The 16,086-nt window shown below is 34.9% G+C and overlaps 1 long non-coding RNA gene across 1 annotated transcript in view; it reads left to right on the top strand.

Annotated features, from left to right (window-relative positions):
* Positions 1-1,500: 1,500 nt before the first annotated feature.
* Positions 1,501-16,086, top strand: part of LOC311606602 — a 79,782-nt gene continuing 65,196 nt past the window's right edge. The window contains exon 1 of the long non-coding RNA XR_014782371.1: positions 1,501-1,650. This is a non-coding gene — a long non-coding RNA (uncharacterized lncRNA). The remainder of the gene's footprint in view (positions 1,651-16,086) is intronic.

Below are 16,086 nucleotides of genomic sequence, written 5' to 3' on the forward strand. Positions count from 1 at the left end.
AATAAGATGACAGAGACAATTTGCTACGTGAATAGTCACCCAAAACTCTCTATTATGTTGGAGCATCTTCTTTTGCCCTCAGGCCCAATATGTCTGACAGACATACTTGTGAGCTAGGAACTACATCAGCTAATGACCATGTACGATGTGGGCCTAGACCCAAGGCTCAGATATAGTAGCACAGTCTCCTTGTGGATGCCATGTGTGGAGACTAGGGACTACTTCAGGCATATACTCTGGCCACTGAACTTAGATCACTTCCTCCTGTCAAGGCAGCCATGCCAGGCTACAGAGGAAGAGGTTACAAGTAATGCACATGAGATGTGATAGGCTGAGGTACGATGTTTGGGGAAGGGAAGAGAAGAATCTTAAGAGCAGACAGTCCTATGCTAAAAACTATAACGTGCAGAAGACCTGGCATAGATCCTTGCTGGCCCTATGCTTGCTGCTTCAATATCTGCTTAGCTGATTCAGTAGGCCATAGTCTCCTAGAATCCCCCACGCCCTGTGACTCCTACTGTCTTTCCCTCCCCTGTTCTGCAGGATAAATGAATCACTGAAGGGAGGGACCCAAAGCAGACCTCCAAATTACACTTTCATTCTGAATAATGTCTGGCTGTGGGATTTCCACACCCACTCACATATGTTGTCAGAGGAAACCTCTCTGATGTAGACTGGAGAAAGCACTGACATATGAATCTAGCAGGATATTACTGATAAACATTTTATTGAATCTTTCCAATCTTTTTGTCTCTGTTCTTTCTCATGGTCACGGCCTCAAATAAACCCGACATTGATGGGCAATTCCCATGAGTTCTGCAGCATCATTGACTCAACATATCTTGCAGGCAATACAGATTGTAGGTTGAAGGGTTTTCTTTCTTTCATTCTCTCTTTCTTCTTTCTTCTTCTCCTTATCCTTCTCCTCCTCATCCTTCTTCCCCTACCATCCTCCTCCTCCTCCTCCTCCTCCTCCTCCTCTTTCTCCTAGTCCTCCTTTATAGCTTCTCTATTTCTCAATATAGGTTCAATGGTTTTGGCTAGGTTTGTGTCCCAGTTTCTTTTTCAGTAGACTGCAGAGTACATTCTCCTTCTAAAGAGACTGGACCATAGAGGTGATTGTTCCTTCAGGCACCAGCACGACTTCCATTCTTCAGTGAGCTGTATGAATGTTGTTCTTGCGAACAGGGCCTTGCTCTTAGTTCTTAGTGAAGAGCCCTTTGTCCTTGTATCAGCCTATGTTTTTATATACCTCCATAGGACATCCTCAGCCAACAACTCAGCCAAAGGTAAACCAATCCCACCACTGGAAGACTCGCCCTCTTACAGAGAACAACTTAGACTCTGTATCTTCCATTAGTAGGAGTTCTCAATAGCATCAGGCTCATAGAATCCAGGATGCTTACACAGCAATATATGTCACACTGCCTTCGAAATGTTCCAGGTTCCAGCGGTAATTCCCACACTCTCGTCCCCCCATGCCCCACTGGTTTCCCATCTCCATCTTTCCTCTGTCTTCTTATGAAATATATTCTATTTCCCCTCCTAGGTGAGATCTGTGCATCTCCCTAGAGCCCTCATCTTTATCTAACCTCTCTGAGTCTGTGGATTGGAACACTACTATCCTTCACAGCCAATATCCACCCACAAGTGAGTACATACTATGTTTGTCTTTCTGGGCTTGGGTTATTTCACTCAGGATGATTTTTTTTCTAGTTCCATTCAATTGCCTCCAAATTTCATAATGATATTTTTTATAAGCAGTTGAGTAATATTCTATTATGTAAATATACCACTATTTCTTTATTCGTTCCTTGATTGAAGGATGTCTAGAATGCTTCCAGTTTCTGGGTATTATGAATAAAACTGCAAATGAACATAGTTGAGTAAGTATCCTTTCGGTAGGATGGAGCATCCCTTGGGATTGTGATACTTCTAACAATTCCTTTATTGTTCAGAGTAGTTTTAGCTATCTTGGGTTCTTTTGGTTTTCTATATGAAGTTGAGAATTTTCCTTTCAATATCTGTAACAATTGTGTTGCAATTTCGATGGAGATTTCATTTAATCTGTAGATTCCATTTGGTTGGATGGCCATTTTTACTATTAGTCTTACTCATCCCTGAGCATGGGAGCTTTCCATCGTCCGATTTTTAAAAATTTTTTTTTCCTCAAAGACATCTTTCATTTTCATTTTCCACAGAGCACCAGTGGACTAATGTATCATATATTGATAAAATTCCGCCTAATTTTTAACATAACTTCAAATAGGTCCACATTTTGTGTTGACTAACAGTTGAATGGAAGAGAAAACCTTTGTAGCATAGTTGATGACAAGTAACAATCTACACTCATGGAATTCTATGGATAGTAGCAGGCAGAACAAGCAGATATCTTCTTATCCCAGTTGTTACTACCTTTGTGAACCTGCAGAGATGCCTTGTGAATCTTGTTATCTTGCTTAGGTTCTAAGCATTAAAATTACATTAGCCTCCTAAAATCTAATGACTATGCCACCTTTTCCCAAGTGGTAATATTTCACATGTGAGGAAATAGCTACACAATATGTATAGAACTATTTTACTCTAAGTTTTGACGTATGAAAAACATGTTAATTACTGAAGATACATATCAAGCTGAAATAGTAGAATTACACACAAGATTGTTTACACTGTCATTCTTAATCTGTGGATCTTATCATTTTATTGATTTTTCTCTTGAAATAAAGTGATACTAAATGTTAATAGCAGGTAATGTATGATGATTAAAACAAAGGAACTCAAGATGTAACACTGAATAATGATTTTACATATTTTAAAATATTTTTAAGTGGACTCAGATATTTAACTTCTATGGAAGTTCTTCTGCAGATCATTAGAAATACTCCATTTAATTTCTTCACGATCAATATATTTATGACTTTTTCACATTGTAAGAAGTTTCTAAACTTAAAAAAGATATTGTCTAATCTAGAATAAGGCTCAAATTTACAAAATTATGGAATCATTAAGGTTTATTTACTTATCTTTTCGATAAGAGTTTTCTATGTGTATGTACACCTGCATGCCAGATAGGGCATCAGATCACATTACAGATGGTTGTGAGCCACCATGTGTTTGACAGAAATTGAACTGGAAAAACAAGCAGTGCTCTTAAACATGGAGCCATATCTCCAGCCCAAATATGGAATCTTTATGATTATGACTGCATATGACTTGTATTTAGGTCAATGTCTGGTATTTAAGATTTGTTTCTAGGAAGATTGAAAGAATGATTGCCATTTAATACTTATCATAGGTTCTTTCATATGCTGGACATATGACAGGAAAATTAGGATGTTTTAAAAGTAAATAATATATAAGAATATCCAACACTAGCTATTTTTAAAGCAATTTGTACTTTTCAAGCACATGAATATGGATAATTATAATGTAAAAGAGTAAAACCACACACCTGAAGTCAATTACAGAAGCAAGTGGCTTTGAATGTATTCATTAATACAAATACAGTCACAAGAATCAATCTGTAAACTTCTGTTCAGGGCCGTCATGATGATTTAATAGTACCTCGGTCTTCACAGCTTAATTGAAGCAATTGATGATGAATAAAAAATTAAATTATAAAACTTTACAAATAACAACTATGATTTCTGCCATTATGAATGAGCTAAGTATTCAACTAACCAGTAAATTTAGCCTGGTAATAAAGACAATCATATTCTTCTTCGTGCTAAATGTTTAAAGTGCATAGAAGTATCCTTTTTAGGAAGATAAAAATTTTATTAATTTTGTCTTGATTGTAATTTTGACTGAAAGATTTCATTTTCATTATTTTGAACTAAAATGGACTTTGGACTTCAGATTAATTTTTTTGGTTTGTTTTTGTTGAAGTTCTGATTTCTTTATCAGGTGGGAATAAACATGAGCTCAATGCTTTTTAGGAAAAGTCTCCCACCAACAAACACAGAGGCACACATTTTCTCCTAAAGAAAATGCAGGCTATCCAGATGAGACCTGATAGGCTGTGGTCAGACAGCGGAGAATGACCCCACCTGTCAGAGGTCTTGGGGTGAGGAATAGAATGGAAAAGGGAGGGAGGTTGGGAATGCAAAGATAAGAGAAAGGGGATTACAATCAAGATGTAATGTGAATAAATAATAATAATAATAATAATAATAATAATAATAATAATAATAATAATATATTTTAAAGAAATGAAAAGAAAATTAAGTACAATATATTCAAGAATGGGCTGGTGTTTACTAGTAGTCCTCTTGCGAATTTTGGTTAATCCATCATGTGGGCTGCAATGACAACAGAATTATGTAATATCTGTGTGAGTAACATGAATGCAAATTAATTTATCTATTTTATTATTTAAATTCTCTATTAATATGTAGTTACCTAATAAAATCATGGGAAATTAGTTATTTATTTCTCAGTGTTTCAAAAATTCATATAACAAAGTTTCCTTTTATTAAGACAATCAAATGAATACAAATATAAATGAGCACTGCATTAACATAATGTCAAAAATCATTTTTATAAAAGGCTTCAATCAGTTTTGGAGTTAATTATCGTTTATATTGATTGACTATTTCAAAGTAAATATCTCATCAAAGAATAACCCATTCTTAAATTTAAAAATACCTAGTTCTTCTTTGTCTAGTAATCAATATAACCTCTTGATGTTGCTTAGACTTGTGAATTTCTAAAGTGGAGATCGCACATTAAAGAAAAGTTTGCATGTGAATAATATCTCCTAAACTTCAGCAGCTGGAAGCCCTCCCTGACAACATACAAAGTAGTGTTTCCTGCCATCCTTTTCAAATTCTCCACTTTCAGTGCCTGAGGTAGCACTGTATTTTAAAAAGAAAAACATTCATCAATTAATACCTGATAAAAGAATATATAACTGTGACTTTCAAATGTTATTTAAAGTTCTACAGTCCAAGAATGTCAAGAGATAGATACATGCTAGGCAAGAGTTTTAGAAATTGTTCAGTCTTTAGGAAAAGTTAATGAACAAGATATAACTCCAGTGTTCTTGTGCTACATAAAATACAATTATAAATGTAATATGAACAAAATTATTTTATTTTCCTAGACCAAGAGAGGCTAAAAATTCATCAATGTACAAGGTAGTAGTAGAAAGAGAAACTATGCATGATAATTATAATTTATATGACATTTACAAAAGAGTAGGCAGGTGACATTTTAAAAAAGAATTTAAAATTGACCAAGCTTTTTAGGCAAATAATTACATTTGTATATTTAAAGTCTTATTTTATAATATTAATTACCACATACAGATTTTAAGGATATATAGGATGTATGTATGTATGTATAGCTGTTCGCAGAGTTTTTAACATTGTACACTAAATATTCTAAACACTGAATGATTAAACAACAGGAAATTTTAATTCAATTAATTACTCAGGTTACTTAAAATATCTCTGAATTCAATTTCTTTATCAGTACAGAGTAGAAATAGAAATAATAGTTTATTTATTTATAATATTTTTTCTTTCCTTTTGAAGAACAGGAGACCAGAATAATGTGTGTGCTGTATTTTTCAAATATTAACATACTATACATACATGAAATTGCATTTCAGAATGTCCCTTTAGATTTTTGCCACATGGTGAAATGTGTAATTACAAATGAGCTGTTCAGAAAAGTGATCTAATTATTTAGCCATGCTTTCAGAAAATGTGCATTTTTTTTTTAAAAAATGGGGAAAAAAAGCATTTTATAGCCCATTAGAAATAGCAAACATGACTAGAGCATCTAAAGTGGTGTTTGCATGCACAATATACAGCAGAGAGGATCCACAATCCACCTTTAAAGATTTTAGTTTTTACCTGTCAAAAGGGACTCAATTCAATTCGTGATTGTTTTCTCACTGAGACTGTTTCTTGGCTGCCGCAAGTAAAAATGTCAGGTAGAGTTGGGCCCGTACACAAGACATTAAAATGTCCTAAATAACAAAATGGAAAACATTTCAATTGTTGATTTTATATAATATAAAAAATTAAAACCAACAGCTATTATTATTTTTAAGTTAATGCACTTAGTTCAGGATGCAGATGATGATAAATGTACGAAAAGTATTGCAAGAATGAAGGAATAGTTGACACTTTCTCCTCTGAATTGAGCTAAAGATGCTTTAAGAAAAAGAAAACTCAGGTGGCTGTGTACTCTCTGTTGGCAGCTTCTCCAGGAGCTGGCAGGAGGAGTCTAGTAGGCATGTAGTATGTGCGCAAACATTTCTGTAATAGCTCCATCTAAAGAGCTTGAAAACCAACTGTATCAGCAAGAAGCACCTGGGAGAATTCTATTTTAATTGTTTCAGTCTCTTATATGAAACTCAACCATAAAAACACTTAATAAGAGGCTAAATGAATGGAAAGAGATTAAGGATTACCTCTAGAACCTACGAATTCTGACTACACAAGTTGTTGGTGTTTTTTAAAAAACATGCCACCTCAAAGAGAGGTAATTCAAGTAGGCTGTTGAATTTAGTTTCAGTTATGTTAGAAAAAGTGTCATATAAATCTAACAACTTTTAAACCTCATCATATTTTTCCAAGCAATTTTCTTTTACTCAGTATTAACAAAATGTATGTTTAGCATAGGTAATATGACATCTTTTTCAACTTCATGAATGTGTATCAAAAGAGTAAAATAATGAACTAATATTTTTATCTTCTGTAATAAGCACAATTGTTTATACTTCTAATTATAATAGAAAAAGTATGTATTGCTTACAATTATAATATTATATAGGAGAATGCTTAGGGATATTCTTTGTATGGAGTTTAAAAACTTCCTCTGGTACAGAACATGGGACATACTTTGACATACAAATAATATTGGAGTCAGCAGGTTGTCTTATGTATTAAGGAGTACATTTATATTAATATACATATTATATATATAATATACATATATAAATATATGTATATTTATACATATTTAACAGTTAATTAAAATATAGGCAATGAATTTGAAAAGGTTTGAAGATGTGTATATTGAGGGCTCAGAGGGAGGAAAATGAAGAGGAAATGATGTAATCATAATAATCTCAATAATTAAAGAAATATTTTAAACGATATTTTATATCAATTCAGTCATCCTATCTGCTACTATGGTTGTCACCTGCCTAACACTAGTTGTTGTAAACCTCAAAAATTATAGTTCATATATTCTTCTAATCAAATGCATGCTCTTATCATTCATTTCAATTCCTCAAATTCATTCTCCGATATGTCATTTAATACATTGACTCTACTGGAATGTACTCTCAGATGTCTCCTTACTACAGACTTTACTAATTTCTACCATCAATTATTCTTCCTCAGCTACTTTATATAAATTTAGACACATTTATTATCTTAACTATTACGATGACATTTCCAATACAGAAGATATTCAACCCCACCTACTATCACAATTTCAAACCAGAGTTTATTTTAGATAATCATCTATAGCTAATTAAGCCAGTCTTAGTCTAAGTAAACAAATCACAAAACAAATATATATATATATGCATATATATTCTTATATCTAATGTCATACTACATATGATGCTTACATAAAATAGCTGAGACAGGATCATTGATAGGAGAGAGTGATAAATTCCATAAGAAGAGCCATCAGAGTTGAATTCTTGTATAGTCAACGTATTAAATGACTAATGACATATATAAGAATATATACACATATATTGTTTTTTCAGAAATACATTTGTGTGACTTTTCTTTGTAATGTATGTATATCTATGTATATTCACATATATAAATATTAAATATTACATAATAATATAAAATATATGTACATTCAAAGTAAAAACAAAGCAGTCTAGAGGAACAAAGGAGCTAATAAGAGAGGAAGAAAAAAGAAGAGTTTGTCTATGAAGAGGAAAGTAATCAATTTATAATCTATCATTGTGTGAAAGTTTTCTTCTGTAGAAATGCCATGATAATGATTATACACAATGCTTTAAAATATATATAATGACTCTTACACATTCAAATATAATTACAGAATGAATTGGCACCCATATCCCATCAGATACACAATAAATTAAGTAGAGAAATATAACTAACCATTGTTTTAATCTCCTTGACTCAACTGTTCCTTATGTCATTCTTTGTGCCTAATTCAAATATTTTCTCAGACTACTTAAATCAGTAGTTGTTTCCAATTACTTGGAAAATATTATTAACTCTATAAACTGCCTATACAGATAACTGTTTTGGAAACAATTTGTTCATAATTTCACTTGAATAAAGTTTGCTTAAGAATGTGTTAAGGTAAACAGTGTTGCCACAAAAGAAATGAATACAGATTAGTATTTTCCCAAAAATTAAACCATTAAAAACTGCTACTACAAAGATATAATTAACAGTATAAACACAAATTCAAAACCGTACCTTAAAACCTCTAGTGAATGTAAGGAAAGTAAGTGACACACATTGGTGGGATTGTGAGTATTTCATATTATCTGAGCAATTTTCATTATTTCTTTCAGTGTTCGACTGGTTTGTACAACTGGTTTTGATTTTATTTCCACTCCCAAATCTTGCCAAACTCTCTTTTTTTCCGACTTAAGATTTCAATTTCTGTGCATGCTGTTGCAAGCACTGTGAGTTTCTTTGTACAGCTGCCCTGCTGTATCCAGAAGACAGTGTGCCCTTGTAGTCACTTACCACCTCTGCATTTTACAGTCTTCCAACTCCTTTGCTGCAATTATCACTGAGCTTTAGAAAGAACGTGTTTAGTGTGTACGTTTCATGCAAGGCCAAACACCTCCAAGTGTCTTATTCTCTTGATAACATATAGGTCACCTTCTACTGCAAATTGTAGCTTCTCTAAGAGGTCTGAGAGATGCAATATTCTATAGCTAGACATAATGAAAAGTCATAAGGAGTTAATTAAATGCTATGTTTATCAAAGTAGTAGAAGTAAAAAAAAATTATCAAAAGATGGAACACAAATAGCTACAAAAACTTCTTTAGAAGTTCAACATTATTAGTCATCAGGGAGATTCAAAGAAATACTTTAATATTTTTATCTCACCCCAGTTAAAATGACAAATATTTTTAAATGATTTATTCCATTTTTGAATATACTACAAAGTGTTGCAAACATTCTCTCTCTCTCTCTCTCTCTCTCTCTCTCTCTCTCTCTCTCTCTCTCTCTGTTTCTCTCTCTCTCTCTCTCTCTCTCTCTCACACACACACACACACACACACACACACACACACACACAATTCAATAACTAGGGCAAAAATTAGTGAGGAAGTTGAGTCATTTAGCTTATAAAAATACTATGAAGCAATTATTCTGGCAGACTAAATTGTATTTTGATGGCTGATTATGTTTATTAATATACTGAAGATCATCTATGAAATTATACATATTCAAAATGAAGGTAAATATTAAGTAAATTAGAAATCACAGTGGTCAGAAGCTCAACCCAATTTTCTAGGGTTCTTATTTTTGTTTGGTTTTGTTTTGTTCTGCTGGTATGTGGCATCTTGTACTATTTCTTGAAATATATTTCTTGTAATACTATTCTATTGTACATTGCTGTCTAAAAACAACCAATGCACTCACTTCTAGTCTTTCTTTGGTTTCTACATAAGTTTTATTAAATGATGTATTTTTAAATTGAGTGATATATTTTAGAATCATATCTTTTATAAAACCCAAGACATGATTGTTCACTATCTCCTGATAGAATTATTAACACATTTATTAAGATATTTAACTAATAGTTACCATATTCTTGATCCTTGAGTTTTTGTTTTACACTTTATGTTAAAAATCATAAAAATATAGCTTTTAATGCTTTTACTACAATGAGGAAATGGAATCTTAGAAGCAGTCAGAGGAATGGAAGTGGTATGCCCAAATCCAGAATGCCCATAGGATTTGCCATCTTTTAATTAATTTTCTCATTTTGTCACAATGTAATGACACACTTCGTGGTTTGGCTAAAGGCTTCTGAGAGTTCAGTCCATGTCACTTAGCACCTGCCTGAGCACATCATAATAGGGGGGACATGACTGAAAGATTAACCATGGGACTATGCAAGTAAGAGAAAAGGGGATGCTGCTTCTTACTTGGCTTTTCTTCTTTCTCTCTCAATTCCTTCTCTGATCTGACCCATTGTATCTTGATACCCACATTCTGCATGGGTATCTCCATCTCTCAGCCCAAACAAACAAACAAACAAACAAACAAACAAAACCTCTGAAAACATTCTCACAGACTACAGAAAGGGGTATGCCTAGGTCTCCTTGTTTATTCTAAATAATATCAAATTTCTAGTGAGAAATAATAGTTACAATTTATTCTCATGCTCTTATTTTATTAAGCTATAATCAAACCCCGAATTTTTATAGTAATCTTGACTCTATATTCCTAAAGTTATTTTTGGCAGATTGCCTTCATATTGCTTCAAATAATATCAAATTGGAATATACTATTTTCACCATAATTATCCCAAGCTTCTTTACCAGGCCTTTGCTCATCTATTCTTGGAGTATTTGTTGTCCATATTAAATATCTATGTATTCTATTTTATTGCAATGTATTTACTTATATGTATAAGGGTGTTTGCGATTGCACCTGTGTGACACGGAGTGCATGCATGTTAGAGAATAGCTTGTCAGAGTCATTCCTCTTCTTCCACAGTTCAGGTTCTGGAAATTGAACTCAGGTCATTAGGCATGGTGGTCAGTGCCTTTACTCACTGAGCCATCTCACTGGACCCACATCTGAGTACTTCCATAAATTTCATGTTCCCTGGAACACTTATAGTTTTTTTTCTTCTTCCTATTAAACTGCATTGGCATGATCAAAACTTGACTTATTCAATTTTTATATTTATATGTACATGGTTTTTCATGGGTACATAGAGCATATTCAACTGAAACAGCTGATAAACAACTATTAAGTTGAAATAATTTATAAAGAAGTGATGTAAGGACAAAAAAATAACTCAGGGAGTAAAGTGTCCATCACACAAGCATGAGGACATGAGTTCACATCCCCAGAACCTGAGTAAAGGGCAGAAATGGCATTATGCAACTCTAATCCCATCAATGAGAAGTTTGAAGCAGGATGATACTTAGGACCTGCTGACCATCCTGTCCAGACAAAATAGCAATCCCTTGAGATTCTAAGAAACTCTACCTCAAAAAATAAAGTGGAGATCAAGAGAGAAAAATATGCAGTTTTGGCCTTTGGACTCTACAGCCATGTGAATGAGCATTAATCCATCAATCAACATCAATGAATCAATTCACTTTTTATGCACTTAGCTCAAGAATAAAGCCATTTTACATATAACTGCTATACAAAGATGGATTCTCTTCCTATCAGGTTGCCTAATTGTATTCATGTAACTAGAGAATTACATACCGAAAAGAATTAAAACACAAAACTGGATTTCATTTCATGGATCTTAGAACATTTTATAGGTATTTAGTCATTCATACTCTTCATATCTTAATACATTTTTAGGCTGTGTCCTTCATATTTTAGTTAACTGGGAATAATTTTGGAAGAGTTAATCATTTATTTTGACAACTTGTCCAATGCAGTGAAGGGAAAATTTAAACGCAGTAGTGAACTATGGACAGGGCAATAAGGTGTAGAAAGAATCAATAGCATAAACACTATTTTGTACACTTAACTTTTTTTTCTTTAATAAATCTTCTGTATTTGATACACACTATAACTTGTTTAGAGAGGACCAGACATTGCTAAAAGACCATGTAGCCTCCACAAGTCCTGGCCGCTTCCATAGTCATCGGATAATCCCAGTTTAGATTCTTGTAGCCACAGACAAAATTCCCTTAGAAATCTTTTTTTCCTTTTTTTATTAATTTATTTTTGTTACATCTCAATGGTTATCCCATCCCTTGTATCCTCCCATTCTTCCCTCCTCCCATTTTCCCCTTATTCCCCTCCCCTATGACTGTTCCTGAGGGGGATTACCTCCCCTTGTATATGCTCATAGGGTATCAAGTCTCTTCTTGGTAACCTGCTGTCCTTCCTCTGAGTGCCATGGAATACTATTCAGATATTAAAAACAAGGAATTCCCGAAAATTGTGGATAAATGGATTGAGCTAGAAATGATCATAATGAGTGAGTTAACCCAGAAGCAGAAAGACTCAAATGGTATATACTCACTTATATCTGCATATTAGCCCAAGGAGCATGTCCCACGAAAGCCTTCACTCACCAGGAAACTGAGACAGAGGGGAGGACATTCTATTGGGACGCTAGATGAGAGAAATCTTTATAAGAACCTGGAAGCTCCTGATCAGAAAACTGCCATTTTATTTGGATGATTGACCCCTGCATGCAGACTATTTCTACAGAATGAATGCTCTTTGTCTTTACGTGCTATCTGAGTCTTCCTTTACAGTTTTCAGACCCTTGAGGCTCTTAGTCTATGTGGCACTACAGGAGTACTGGCATAAGAGAAAAATAGCCCCTTAGTTCTATTTCTCCCAGTCTTGCTTTATGGCTTTTACATGGTAGATTTTATTTCATGTTTATCCAAGACCAAATAAAGGCTGTCAAATGTATGGGTCTGAGGGCACAAAGCAACCCCTTGTATACTGGACAAAAGTCATAAAATTAAAGATTTCATTTAGGTACATACAACAGGAGGGGATGAGGAGGGCTGGTTAAATAAGTCTAGCCAACTCCATGACAGGCTTCAGGTTCTTGTTAGCTCGGAGCCGGCCTGAGCTTTCTTCTACACCTCAGAAATGAGCTCAATAGTTACAGAAAACAACAGCAGCCAACCAGGAAGAGCCTAGGTATACCTGGCCATCCGGAGGACAAGATTTCTTTTTCTTTTTTTTGTTTTGTTTTGTTTTTGTTTTTGTTTTTTTTCTCCTTTATTAATTTATTCTTGTTACATCTCAATGGTTATCCCATCCCTTGTATCCTCCCATTCTTCCCTCCCTCTCATTTTCCCCTTATTCCCCTCCCCTATGACTGTGACTGAGGGGGATTACCTCCCCCTGCATATGTTCATAGGGTATCAAGTCTCTTCTTGGTAACCTGCTGTCCTTCCTCTGAGTGCCACCAGGTCTCCCCCTCCAGGGGACATGGTCAAAGGTGAGGCACCAGAGTATGTGAGAAAGTAATATCCCCACTCTCCACTCTACTGTGGAGAGTGAAGATTTACTGCTGGTCTGGAAATATTTTGTCTTATGACTGACTAGTGATTGTTGACTAAGGTTGTCCATACCTTTTCAGTCTGCTGGAAGAATTTTTGCAGTTTGAATGCCCCAATCCTGTTACTGGTCACCAACCCCTCCACTGGGATTCCCCTGAATTCTTTTAAAAAGAGCCTGCCCATTGGCTAGATCTGGGTAGGGGTTCGAAGTTTACTGCATGTATTGTCCTTGGCTGGTGCCATAGTTTGAGCAGGACCCCTGCCCATCATAATGTTCTTGTAGGTTTCTAGGACCTTCTGGATCCTTCTATTTCCCCAATCTCCCATGCTTCTCTCACCTAGAGTAGAGAGTGGGAATTGCCTTTCACACGAACTCTGGTGCTCCATATTTGACCACATCCCCTGGATGGATAGGCCTGGTGGCACTCAGAGGAAGGATAGCAGGCTACCAAGAAGAGACTTGATACCATATGAGCGTATACAGGGGGAGGAAGTCACCCTCAGTCACAGTTGTACTGGAGGGGAGTAAGGGGAAAATGGGAGGGAGGGAGGAATGGGAGGGTACAAGGGATGGGATAACAATTGAGATGTAATGTGTAAGCTCACTTCAGGATAATTTTGATCCCTGCATTCAGGACATCTGCAGAAATAAAAGTTCCTTGTTCTTGCATGTGCCTTCTGGTTCCTGGTGATCTTTGGGGAATCTAGAGATCTGGCATAACTGGAGCCACACATTGAAATGAATTCTTTATTCATTTAGTGGCCCTGGACATCAGTGAGAAAGAGCAATCAGGAATACATCATTATGCATTATTCTATTGTAGCTTCATATTGACAGTCTGTTGTAATTAAAGGTTTTGTCAATGCCCTCTCTAGCTCGCAAATAATGGACACAGACCTGCACCATTTATTAATAAGCTTCAAACACCATAACCCGGCAGATACTTTTATATTTTAACCTGTCTATGCTAGCCTAGCTACTTCCCAGCCACATCCTGTGTTATCTGTCCTCTAGTTTTCCCCTGGCTACTTCTGCTCTGTATCTTCCTGGGGACTCCTCATGGCCCATCATTCCTCACTGCACTAAGACCCTCTCCTCCTCTGTCTGTCTGCTCCCCCTTCTCTCCCTCACCCTCTCTCTTTCCCTGAGACATCCAGACTGGAATGGAAGTCCTGCCTATTACCTTTTCTGCACAGTCATAGTCTCTTCAGCTTCTTTATTAACCCATCAGGAATAATTGGGAAGTAATTTTTACACATTATTGAGACAGGAAATTCCTTAATAACAATAACACCAGACCCTGTTAGCATTTAGCTCACTGATATTTTAGCAATTAATACAGAATTAACAATACATAGTGACATAACTTAATACAATGTTAGTGAAAGTGACCTCTAAAACAGTCTGAGGGGGAATACACATATCCTTAATAGCATTAAATTGTGTACTTTTAGGCAGACCTCAATTGCGTAAGATGGATGGCCAGGATATGTATTGACACAGACCATAACCTGGGTTAACTGTGCAGAAGGAGAAAAGGAGGCTGGAGCCAGATCATGTTCTAAGAGAAAAAACAGTATTTGCTAAAAACATGTAGAAACTGAGCCTCTAAAGCTCAAAGAAATCTTAGAACAAAGGATGAGAATTACATATTCATACCAAGCACAAATGTTGGATGTGAAGGCTTAGAAACTACAGTTTCAACTTGCAATTTTGAAATATGATCTGATTCCATCTGGGGGAAGATTGACATGAAGGTAATTGGGAGGCAAATAACCTGCTGATCCTGAAAAAGTGTCCTTTTCTCTGGTGATATAAGTAGCACACACTTTTGCAAGAAACCAAAGTATTCACAAGAGCAGCTGTCTGCCATTTGGGTAGGGAGCACAGGTGTTATGGGCTTTACAAGTTGTCACCAAGGTTGTACTGTGCTTTTTACTGCTGCAGATACCTTCACTATTCATGTAAACAATCCCCTCTCATGTTCAAGCAAGTAAACCCAATAAAGTCGTATGTTTACCCAACTGGTCTTGAGAAAATTTTCTTGGGTTGTTATTTGTATGTAACCTAGGATGAATAGATGTTTGCTCATCTGTCACCAGTAAAAGACACAAAAGAACAAAGCAGAGGCCAGTTGAGAATTTTTCTTCCCTCTTCTGGCAGTAAGTATAAAATATTTTCCACTTGTCTCTATACCACTGATTTACTCCTATTGAAGGAGAGTTTCAAAACATGGAATTGAGATTTAAGGATGGAGGTTATTAGAAACAGAATCAGTCTAGGACATCTGTAGTTGATATTTCAAAAGGTGAGAATATTTATGTTTGCATGAGGCAAATAGCATGAGGAAAATTTTTGATGTTTAGGACCTGCATGTTAAGAGATGGACAAGGGAAAATACTTAATTTCCAGTGATATGCACACAGAAAGGGGAAAAGTAAAATATAATAGTACATACTTGATCAGAAGGATAAGTTCTAGGTGTGTTTGATACATTCACAAAGCTGTTTCACACATCCTTAGCTTTGGTCAATATAAGAATTAAGTAAATTATTTATTTTTTATGTATTATTTAAATTTCAGAGGTATAATATTGACAACCACTTTTGTGATTCAAATTAATAAACATACTGATGTAAAGTTAAAAATAATAAAGAGAGAATTGGGAGATTGAGAATGTGGGGATTATTAAAATAGACAAAATTAAGTTGGGAGAATACATGTAACATTGATTATAAAATAACCATATAGTAAGTCAAAGATATAAAGTATTTAACAGATGAAAGGAAACTCTTATTGAAACAAAAGCTTAGAACAAATAAAGAAGAGATGTTAATTGGCCACATATTTGGTTATTTTTCATTTTTTATCACT

This window comes from Acomys minous, assembly GCF_964271855.1.
Source record: "Acomys minous genome assembly, chromosome: 1".
NCBI classification, from domain to species: domain Eukaryota; kingdom Metazoa; phylum Chordata; class Mammalia; order Rodentia; family Muridae; genus Acomys; species Acomys minous.